Genomic DNA, 10,796 nt, shown 5'->3' with positions numbered 1-10,796 from the left:
TGTGTGGTTTGGTGCTCAGTCAGGGATGAGCACTGGCAGAGGAGCAGTCACAGTGTGGTTCTTCTCAGTCCAGCCCCCTCTGACATGGAGGTGGAGCTCTATATGAAGTTCAGCTGCTTTGCTCAAGAACAGAGACCTACTGAGAGCAGTAGGTGGGGAGTAGTGGAACTACAGCCTGGGTGTGAAGTGGGGATTCTGTTATATGCCCCTGGGGGTCCTGTAACCTGGGTGGGCCCTGTGTGTGGTTTGGTGCTCAGTCAGGGATGAGCACTGGCAGAGGAGCAGTCACAGTGTGGTTCTTCTCAGTCCAGCCCCCTCTGACATGGAGGTGGAGCTCTATATGAAGTTCAGCTGCTTTGCTCAAGAACAGAGACCTACTGAGAGCAGTAGGTGGGGAGTAGTGGAACTACAGCCTGGGTGTGAAGTGGGGATCCTGTTATCTGTGGCAGCAGTCCATGCATGTCCCCACATTTTCTGAAATGGAGTGATAATTTCCCTAAGGGCCTTGAACATGACAGTGCATACCTAGGAATAAATATGAATCCTTCTCCCTCCACCTCATCCACTAGCAAGTTTGGAGGACTGATCCAGTTACACTCCCTACCTTGGGTGAGGACATCAGAGGGTTATGTGGTTCATGTTTTGGGATGTCCACTGGAGACATCTGGCCTTAGGGAGATCCAGAAGCAAGGAGAGGGCCTTGGGCTGGGCATGGTGAGACCAGCTTCTGTGTCAGCTGACCTGCCAGCTTCCTTTGTTACTATGAGAAAGTCCCTGACACACTCTAGACTTGCATTTTCTTATCTGTAAATTGTTGAGCTAGAGTGAGATAGTCTTTTGTGTTCCTTTTGCTCTAAAGTTCTGATTCTGTGATCCGTCACAGGGAGTAGGGCCAGGGGTGGCAGATCTCTGAATGCTGTTTGTTTATCACATGTTTCTGTCTCCCCCAAGTGAGAAGGCTGTGTGTTCTATTTGTCTCTTCTCTAAATCTCTGTGTTTCAGTGAGCTGAAGATGCCCAGTGTGTTTGTGGTGGGGCGTCTCTGGAGTCAGGAGCACCCTTGGCTCTGGGAAAGAGGGTTAAGTTGAGAAGTTTTCTGCCATTGCATAGACTTCTCATGATTTGGTATTGACCTAGCTTCCCTTTTTGTTATCCCACCTCCCTCTACAACCTACCCGTGAGCATCACATTCAGCTTCTGGGTGGGCTATGATTATTTTGACAAGTGTGCTAGCTGTTTCCTGACTGTACTTCACTGAAATAAATAGCAGAAATTTTTTTTCATGGCCATTAGGGTCTCTGCTTCATATTTTTCTTTTCTCCATGGAACCTGACAGAACAGCAGAGCACAGAGAATCATATGCATGCTCTAGCTCCCAGTATTCATATATGGTGAAGTGGGAGTGGGTTGAAGTTTTAATTCTTATGGGATGGTTAATGTTGTCTGGGTAGCTCCTATAACGGATATGTGAACTGAGTATAGTCGTAATGGCTTCTGTGTCACTACCACTTAAGAGTTCAGGGTAATGCTGTGAATGTTTATGAGAGTGTGTCATGTCTGGGTGTGTGCACATGAGTCTGAGTGTGAGGTCAATGGTAGGTGGTGCCAGGAGGAAGTGATTCAAGAGCTCAGTTTGCTTCCTTTATGTGTCTACTTTTTGCCCAATGTCCTGGTAACTTGTGTTGCCAAAGGTTGGTAAGAAACTAGAAATGTCCTCAATCCAGTCTGAAGTCCACCTCATTTTATTCCTGGGTGTGTATCCTGTGAGGTGCTGGGAAGGTGGAGGATGAAATATCCAGATCTTTCCGAACAGTCTGAGGTTAGGTCTCAGAAATTACGTGTTGATCATTTATCCATCACCACCCTTGGATCTGTGAGTAACATCCAAAGGATGTGAGAGTTTCTATGACAAAGGTATCATCTGCTCTGGGAAGATTATAGACAAGTTGACAAGCAGGAAACGGGTCAGATTCATGGCTTGTTCCTAACCAATATTTAGGCATTCTGACCTTTAGAAAGAATTCAGTGTCACCGATATTTGTCACATACCTACCAAGTGCCAGGTGCTGAATTTTCAAAGGGAAATGAAATATATCTCTATCCTCAGGAACTAATAGTTTGCCTTTCCTAGAACATGGCATCCTGCAGAAATTCCATCAGTATACAACTTTCTCTCACTTGTAAGCCGTTGGAGGCCTCAGAATCAGACAGGCAAGCTCAGATGGTGAAGTCGCTGGAGGAGGAATGTGGGACAGGAGTCAAGTCCTTGACCACTTTCTGACTCTCCCTTTCAGGAGCACAGAGACCATGGGCAGGGAGGAAACTGGCTCCTTAGGAAATGCTGTGGTATGTAACGTGGTGTGCATGGCAACTGTGATAGTCTCTCAGCTCCTCAAGATATAAGAGCATGGACTCTAGCACTCGAAGGGATGGAGAATAAGTGTGTGTTCCCTGGGGGATCCCAAATGGAATTTGTTAGCTATTCTTAGAACAAGACAGCAACATGGCAGCAAGATTGCTTCATTTTGTTCAGCTGAGGATGTTGAGCTGTCAATTTGGAGTAGGTGTCTGGGAGGGAGGAGATGCACAAAAATGCTCAAACTGGTTCCAATTTTTGTCTGAGGTTTACACAGTAAGTTTGTGTCCCCTCTACCAAACCAAAGTGCCAAGGCAGCCAGGCTAGGACTTCCTTCCTGCATTTTCTTCCATTCTGCTAAGGCTTCATCGTGCCTTTTTGTGACTTCTTTCTCACTTCAATATTGCCTTTGATATTTATGTTGGTTTGAGGTAACGTGTGAAATTACTGGGGATAGGGCAAGTGAAATTTTCTAGACTTCATAATCTTAGTGTTGGCTCTGGGCCCTATATTTGCACTTCTCCAGTATGGCCCTGGGAACTTCGTTCTACTCTGTGTCCTATTGAAACTCTTTGGCCAGCCCAGATGTCTCTAATTACAGTTCAGAGAGAGAGAGGGAGAACACATGCACATGTGGATTTAAATCCAGTTTGTCCTTTATTAGCTGTGTGAACTTGGGCAATTGACTTAAGCGTCTGACACTCAGCTGCTACATCAGCAAAATGGAGATGATACCCAAATAATAGGTACAGTAATAGCTAACATGTGTTGATTTTCATTGCCTGACATCTCACGCATTTGGTCAGGGCTCCCAGATCAGATACCTGTGGAACAGAATGAGGCTTCTTCCTAAATTGGCACAGGGTTTTGTTGTTATTGTTGTTGTCGTTTGTTTGTTTTGCAAGAAGCATAGTTGGTATTCTGAAATTAGATAGTGTAATTCCAGAAGCTGTGTCCTAAACTATTGCCCTAGACTGTGTAGTACACAGTGTTAACAAAGGTTGACTGAAAAATCAAAAAGAACTTGAAGCACTGGGTGTTGTGCTTTGTAAACAGTAGGCACTCAGTAAATGGTAGTTGTTGCCATCAGAATAAGGAAGCCTGCTTTCTCAAATGTGGCAATACCAATGATGTCTGACAGGACTCAAAAGAAAAACAGAAGAATTAAAACTGGGTGACTGTGTAGAGGGGCTCCCTCCCTGGAAGCCAGTGCTCAATAATCACTTTTCTGACTCTGCTTCAGAGGACTCTGGCTTTTCATTGCCTGACATCTCACGCATTTGGTCAGGGCTCCCAGATCAGATACCTGTGGAACAGAATGAGGCTTCTTCCTAAATTGGCACAGGGTTTTGTTGTTATTGTTGTTGTCGTTTGTTTGTTTTGCAAGATGGCAGACTAGAGATTTCCAGCATGTGGTCCTCCTGCAGAAAGTGTCCAGAGCAGGAATGCACAGTTAGAATTAGTGCAGGAGGAAGTCTCTCTTGTGGCAAGAATAATCTATTTGGCCACAAGCACTCCCTATTGGTAACCATCATCTTTGTCATCCCTTACTCTTGCTGTGGTTGCTTGCACCATTGTCTATTCCTAGATCCAAGGTCCATCTCCCCCTACAGGAGTTTGTCCCTTTCTCCGCAGCAACCTCCAGCACTCCCTGCACCCAGGGCCCCAGCCTTAGCTGGTGCATGACCCCAGCAACTGCCACTGGACAACCCTGGCTCCAGGTGCCTGAGGCCTGCACCACAAAGCCACAGACACTGCATCCCCACACCATGTGACCCTAGCCACGGCTTCTGTACCCCTGCACAGTGTGGCCACAGCTGCCAAACCCACTGCCAGAGTCCAATGCCACAGCCCGAGACACCCACAGCTGTAGCAGCACCCACTAGCAACCTCTGCTACATGGCTCCAGCTGCCCTCAGCTGCAACCACATTTGCCATCACCAGAATGACTGACTGTACCCAGCACTAGTGAGACTATATATCCTACCCAGAAAATAAACTAAAACATCCCACCCAGTAGACAATATAAAATGAATTTACAGGAGGGAGTCTCTTTTCTCCGAAACCACCCCAGAGAAAAAGTAGCAGCAGCTTCTCTACCAGATGACCAGACATCAATGTAGGTGTAGTAGAAATATGAAAAAACAAGAAAATATGGCACTGCCAAAGGAATGCAATACATCTCAAACACCAGATCCAAAACCACAGGAAACCCTGAAATGTTCAAAACAGAAGTCTCAGCAACATTCTTAAGGAAACTCAATGAGATGCAAGAAGACTCAGACAGATGACACAATGAAATGAGAAAAACAATCCAGGACATGAAGGAGGAAGTTATAATGAGATAAATGCCATAAAAAAGAATGCAGCAGAACTCTTAGAATTGAAGGACGTATTCAACAATGTAAAAGCTATGTTCAAGAGCATAAGTAGCAGTCTAGAACAAGCAGAAGAAAGAAGTTCTTGGCCAGCCCCATGGCTCACTCAGGAGAATGTGGCACTTTTAGTGCTGAGGCCGTGGGTTAGGATCCTATATAGGGACGGCCAGTGCACTCAGTGGCTGAGCGTGGTGCAGACCACACCATGCTGAGGGTTGCAATCCCATTGCTGATAAAAAAAAAGTAGTTCTCATATCAAAGACAGCCTTTTCAAAATAACCCAAGCATACAAAAAATAAATAAATAAATAAGAGAGAGAGAGGGAGAGAGAGAAACAGAAATGAGGAAAATCTTTGAGAGCTCTTACACAACCTTAATCCCATAAACATCCAAATCATGGGTGTTCTGGAAGGAGAGGAGGAAGGAAAAGGCATCAAAAACACATTCAACAAATAATAAAAGACAACTTCCACTTCACAGGTATTAGAGATATAGAGTTCCATATTCAAAAGAATCAAAGATCCACAAACAGATTTATTTACAAAAAGGTCCTCTCTGAGGGACATTGTAGTAAAACTGTCAAAAGTCCAAGAAACAGAGAGAGCCTTTTTAAAAAGGAAGAAAAACGTGCCATATCACATCTAACAGAGCCCCCATCAGACTAAAAGTGGACTTCTCAAGAGAAATCCTACAGACCAGAAGAGAATAGGATGATCTGTTTAAAGTATTAAAAGAAAAGTACTGGCAGCTATGAATAGTATACCCAGCTGGGCTCTTCTTAAGAAATGACGAAGAAATAGTGTATTTCGCAGACAAACAAAAACTGCAGGAGTTCACCACCACTTGACCAGCCCTACAAGAAATACTCAAAGGACTCCTGATTTTGAATCCAAAAAATGATAATCAGCACCATGAATACATGAGAAAGAAGTAATACCACTGGTAGAGCACATATACAAATGAGAAAGACAAAGAAACTATATCACACAACCTCAAAAAAGAATGAACACCATTCATGAATGAAGACAAAGAATAAAGGTGAAAGAAAAGAACAAAAGATATTTAATACAACCATACAAAAGCAATTAAATGCCAGGAGTTACATAATACCTTTCTTTTTTTTAAAAATTTAATTTTATTTAATGAATATACAATGTGGTTGATTATCGTGGCCCATTACCGAAACCTCCCTCCCTCCATCTTTTCTCCCCTTTCTCCCAACAATCTCCTTTCTGTTTGCTTGGCTTATCAACTTCAAGAAATTGTAATTGTTGTGTCTTCTCCCCTCCTCCCCGGTTTTTTGTGTATTTATTTATTTATTTTTAGCTCCCACAAATAAGTGAGAAAATGTGATATTTCTCTTTCTGTGCCTGACTTGTTTCACTTAATATAATTCTCTCTAGGTCCATCCATGTTGTTGCAAATGGCAGTATTTCATTCTTTTTTATAGCAGAGTAGTATTCTATCACGTAGATATAACACATTTTCCACATCCACACATCTGATGATGGACATTTGGGCTGGTTACAGCTCTTAGCTATTGTAAAGAGTGCTGCGATGAATACTGGGGAACGGTATACCTTTGACTTGATGATTTCCATTCCTCTGGGTATATTCCCAGCAGTGGGATAGCTGGATCATGTGGTACATCTATCTGCAATTGTTTGAGGAACCTCCATACCATTTTCAATAGAGGCTGAAACATTAGTTTCTTATAGTTGTTGCTCTGAAGAAAGAATTGCCAAAATGCTAAGGTGGTATTCTAGCTAAGCACCAAGGTGCTTAAGACCCTGGTACTACAGGTCAGCAACCCTGACAGTGGAAAAAGGTGTAGAAATTTCCACTTCACTATTGGTTATAGATTTGATATTACTGTGTATGGTGGGGGTAACACTGGACTTTGGAGAGATAGGAGAAGCCATTTCTTGGTTTACTTTCTTGCTATCTGTTTTTCTGGCATATGTACTTCAGTGGAAAAGGACATAACCCTTAAGGTTAAGTCATATTGAAGTTAGACTCTGATAAGACAGGACTAGTGTGGGAAGGAATGAGTGTGCTCTGAATTGGTAATGGTAAATAACAAAAATAAAACCTTAGACAAACCTAAAGTTCAACTGAGTTTATTTGAGCAATAAAAAAATAAACAAGATTAAGGAAAGCAAAAATGCTTCACAAATTGGGCAGCACTGCAAACCAGAGCAGTTCCAGAGAATTCCAAGCAATAACATGATCTGACAGCATTTATAGGAAATGGATGTACAGTGTAGAGAAAACTTAATTGGTTAGTAGGTTAAAGAGCTTGTTGCAACAAACTAAAGCTCAGTTACTGTAGTTAGACTTCTTGTTGGTTTGGTCTGTTAGGCTTAGTGCAAGAACCTAGTTCAAATCAATGGCCTCCCACATATTTTACTTAACATTCCCCCATCCCCCATAGTCAGATTCTTACCTACACTGAGGATGTCACCAAAATTTAGGGCATCAATGCTACTCTCAGTAACCATCATCCTGGATTACTGGTCTCAGTAAATCATTAATAGATTATGGTGTCTGCATGATTACATATTCCTTTGAATAATTATCATTCCATTTAAAAGAGAGCAATTAGCAATCAGCAGGTGGCTGCATGTAGACATTTAAACCTTCTGAGAGAATATAGTGCTCCAGAGAGACTACTATTATTACTATGAGGAGGATAATACCAAGAATTTGGAGTATGCACCTTAACCAGCGTCCTCATAACCAAACTAACTCAAATCAAATTGATCAAAGTATAGTCTATTTCTTTTAAGCAGTCTGTTAGTCTTTTTTTGTGTGTGTGACTGAATCTCCACAATATCTAATATATTTATCCTTGAGCAGCAAAATGGTTACACTACGTAAACTCCTCCCTGTTCTGTTAGTAAGTAATCTACCACTTCATGACTGGGTTAAATTAAACAGGGAGTGAGAATAAGCAGGTTCAGAAGTCTAGCTACTGGGCTGGCCCTATGGCTCACTTGGGAGAGTGCAGTGCTTATAGCGCCGAGGCTGCAGGATTGCATCCTACATAGGGATGGCCGGTGCGCTCACTGGCTGAGCATGGTGCAGACGACACCAAGCCCAGGGTTGTGATCCCCTTACTGGTCAAAAAAAAAAAAAAAAAAAAGAAGTCTACTTATGACTTCATACTTCCAAAAAGGAAAGGCTGGCATAAACAAGGCAAAATTGAGTGGTAAGTCTAGTTATGGTAAGTGTCTTGTTTTGATGTCTTGGAAAAAAGACATCCACATCTAATGTATTGAATCAAATTTTTTACCTCAAAATCTCCAAGAGGTGTACATTTCCAAAAACTGAATAGTGAGACCTTTTCAGGTGTAAAATGTGGGCCAAAATTTCAGGGCACTGAACCTTTACTGCAGTATGGGTATCAAAAAGAACATGTTATGGGCAGAAGTCAGGAGCATGCCTGGAGTCCTAGGCAGGAACTGCAGGTGGCTCCCACCACCAGGCAGAAGGCAGTAGCATACCCAGTGTCCTTGGCAGGATCTTGAGTAGTATCACTCTCTGGCAAGAAGGTAGGAGGATGCCAAAACCACCACTTCCATGCAGGTTGTCCACGACAGCCACAGCCACTGCTGTTGTAATTGTTATTAGTCACTATAATAGCAGCCATAACCACTGTGTAAGTGGCCCACCACCCACTTGACTGCATTGAAGAAGAGTCATCAATGGAGGCCATAAAAAGAAGAGGAAGTTCTCTCTCCTCATGCCCAATCCAAAGTACTAGAGTAAGCGACTACTCTACCAGATGAGTGGTTCCATGTACAGACACTAGAAATATGAAAAAACAAGAAAATATGATACCATCAAAATAATGCAGTAATTCTCAAAAACAAGACCATATAAAGCAGGAAGCCCCTGAAATAAGTGAAAAGGAATTCTGAGCACCAATCTAAAGGAAAATCAATGAGATATGAGATGACTCAGACACCATAATGAGATGAGAAATAAACTCCAGGATTTGAATCTGAAAATATACAAAGAATTTAAAACCTTAAAAAACAGTGTTACAGAATTCATGGAACTGAAATATTTACACAGTGCAATAAAAAACACAACTGAGAGTTTAAGCAACAGGTTAGACCAAGCAGAAGAATTTCCAATCTCAAAGATAGTCTTTTCAAAATAACTCAGGAATACCCAATGAAGGAAAAAAGAAGTTTAAAAAATGAAGAAAATCCAAGAGAGCTAGCAGATAACCCTAAACACACAAACATGGGAGTTCCACAGGTGAAGAGAAAGGAAAAGGCATTGCAGACCTATTCGACAAAATAATAATGAAACATTTCCCTGTTATAGGGAGAGTCATGGACCTTAGGAAAAAAGAGACTCAGAAATCTTCAAGCAGATTCAATCCAAAAAGATCCACTCAAAGACACAAAATGTTAAACTGGCAAAACTCAAATATAAGGAAACAAATCTAAAAGCAGCAAGAGAAGAGTGTTAAGTCACCTGTAAGTGATCACCTATCAGAATAACAAAATTCTCCGCAAAATCTCTACAGGCCAGAATAAAAAGGGATGATATATACAAAATACTAAAAGAAAAAATTTGCAAGCCAAGAACACTATATCCACCAAAGCTATCCTTCAGAAATGAAAGAGAAATAGTGTATTACCCAGACAAAGAAAAACTGCAGAAGTTCTACACCACATGAGCAGTCCTGCAAGAAGTCCACAAGGGTGTCCTGCATCTCTGGAATCTGAAGAATGAAAATCACTACCGTAAATATATAGGAAAGAACAAAACCCACTGATAGAACAAAAATGCAAATGATAAAGAAAAAGAAACTAAATCTTACCACCTGAAAAAACTAACAAATATCAAAGACACACAATAAAAGGGGAAGAGAGGAAGAACAGATATTTAAAACATAGAAATGAAAATCCATAAATTGCCAGGAGTAAGACAATGTATTTCCATAACAACCTTAAGTGTAAATGGGTTAAACTTCTCACTCAAAAGACAAATACTGATTGACTGATTAAAAAGCTAGATCCAATTATATGCTGTCTTCAAAAGACACACCTCACCTGTAAAGATGCACACAGACTAAGAGTGAAGGGATGGATATTCCATGCAAATGAAAACCAAAACTGTACAGGAGTAGCTATTCTTACATTGGAGAAAATAGACTTTAAACCAAAAACAATCATAAGAGACAAAGAAGACAACTATATAATGATAAATAGTTTTATCCATCAAGAAAGCCTAAGGACCATAAATATATATGCACCCAACATCAGAGGAGCCAGATATATAAAGCAAACACTATTAGACCTAAAGAAAGAGATAGACCCAAACACAATAATAGTGGGGGACCTGAAGACCCATCTCTCAGCATTGGACAGATCATCTAGGCAACAAATCAACAGAGCAACACAGAATCTAAACTACACTTTACACCAGTTGGACCTGGAAGATGTCTACAGAATATTTCATCCAACAGAATATACTCTTTTGTCATCAGCATGTGAAACATTCTCCAGGATAGAACACATGTGAGGTCACAAGTCAAGTCAGAGCAAATTTTTAAAATCTGAAATCATTTGAAGTATTTTTCCAAACCACAAAATATTAAAACTAGAGATCAATAACCAGCAAAACTCTGGAAACTGTACAAATACATGGATATTAAACAATATGCACCTGAATGACCTATTGGTCTAAGAATAAATTAAGCAGGAAATTAAAAAGTTCTTGAAACTAATGAAAATAAACACATGTCATACCAAAACCTGTAGAGTACTGCAAAAGCAGTACTAAAAGGGAAGTTTGTTATGATAAATAAAACAACTTCTTTTCCAAAATAATGGAAAGATTTCAAACAAACAGCCTAACACTACACCACAAAGGACTGGAAAAACAAGAACAATCCGAAACCAAATGTAGTAGATGGAAGAAAAATAATTAAGATAAGGGGAGAAATAATTGAAATAGACCCCCTAAAAATACAAAAGACAATGAAACAAAAAGTTTTTTTGACAGGTGAAAAAAAATATGCAAACGCTAGCTAGGCCAACA

This window comes from Galeopterus variegatus, unplaced genomic scaffold (assembly GCF_000696425.1).
Source record: "Galeopterus variegatus unplaced genomic scaffold, G_variegatus-3.0.2 Scaffold14680, whole genome shotgun sequence".
NCBI lineage: Eukaryota > Metazoa > Chordata > Mammalia > Dermoptera > Cynocephalidae > Galeopterus > Galeopterus variegatus.
Note: the sequence above shows the minus strand (reverse complement) of the source record.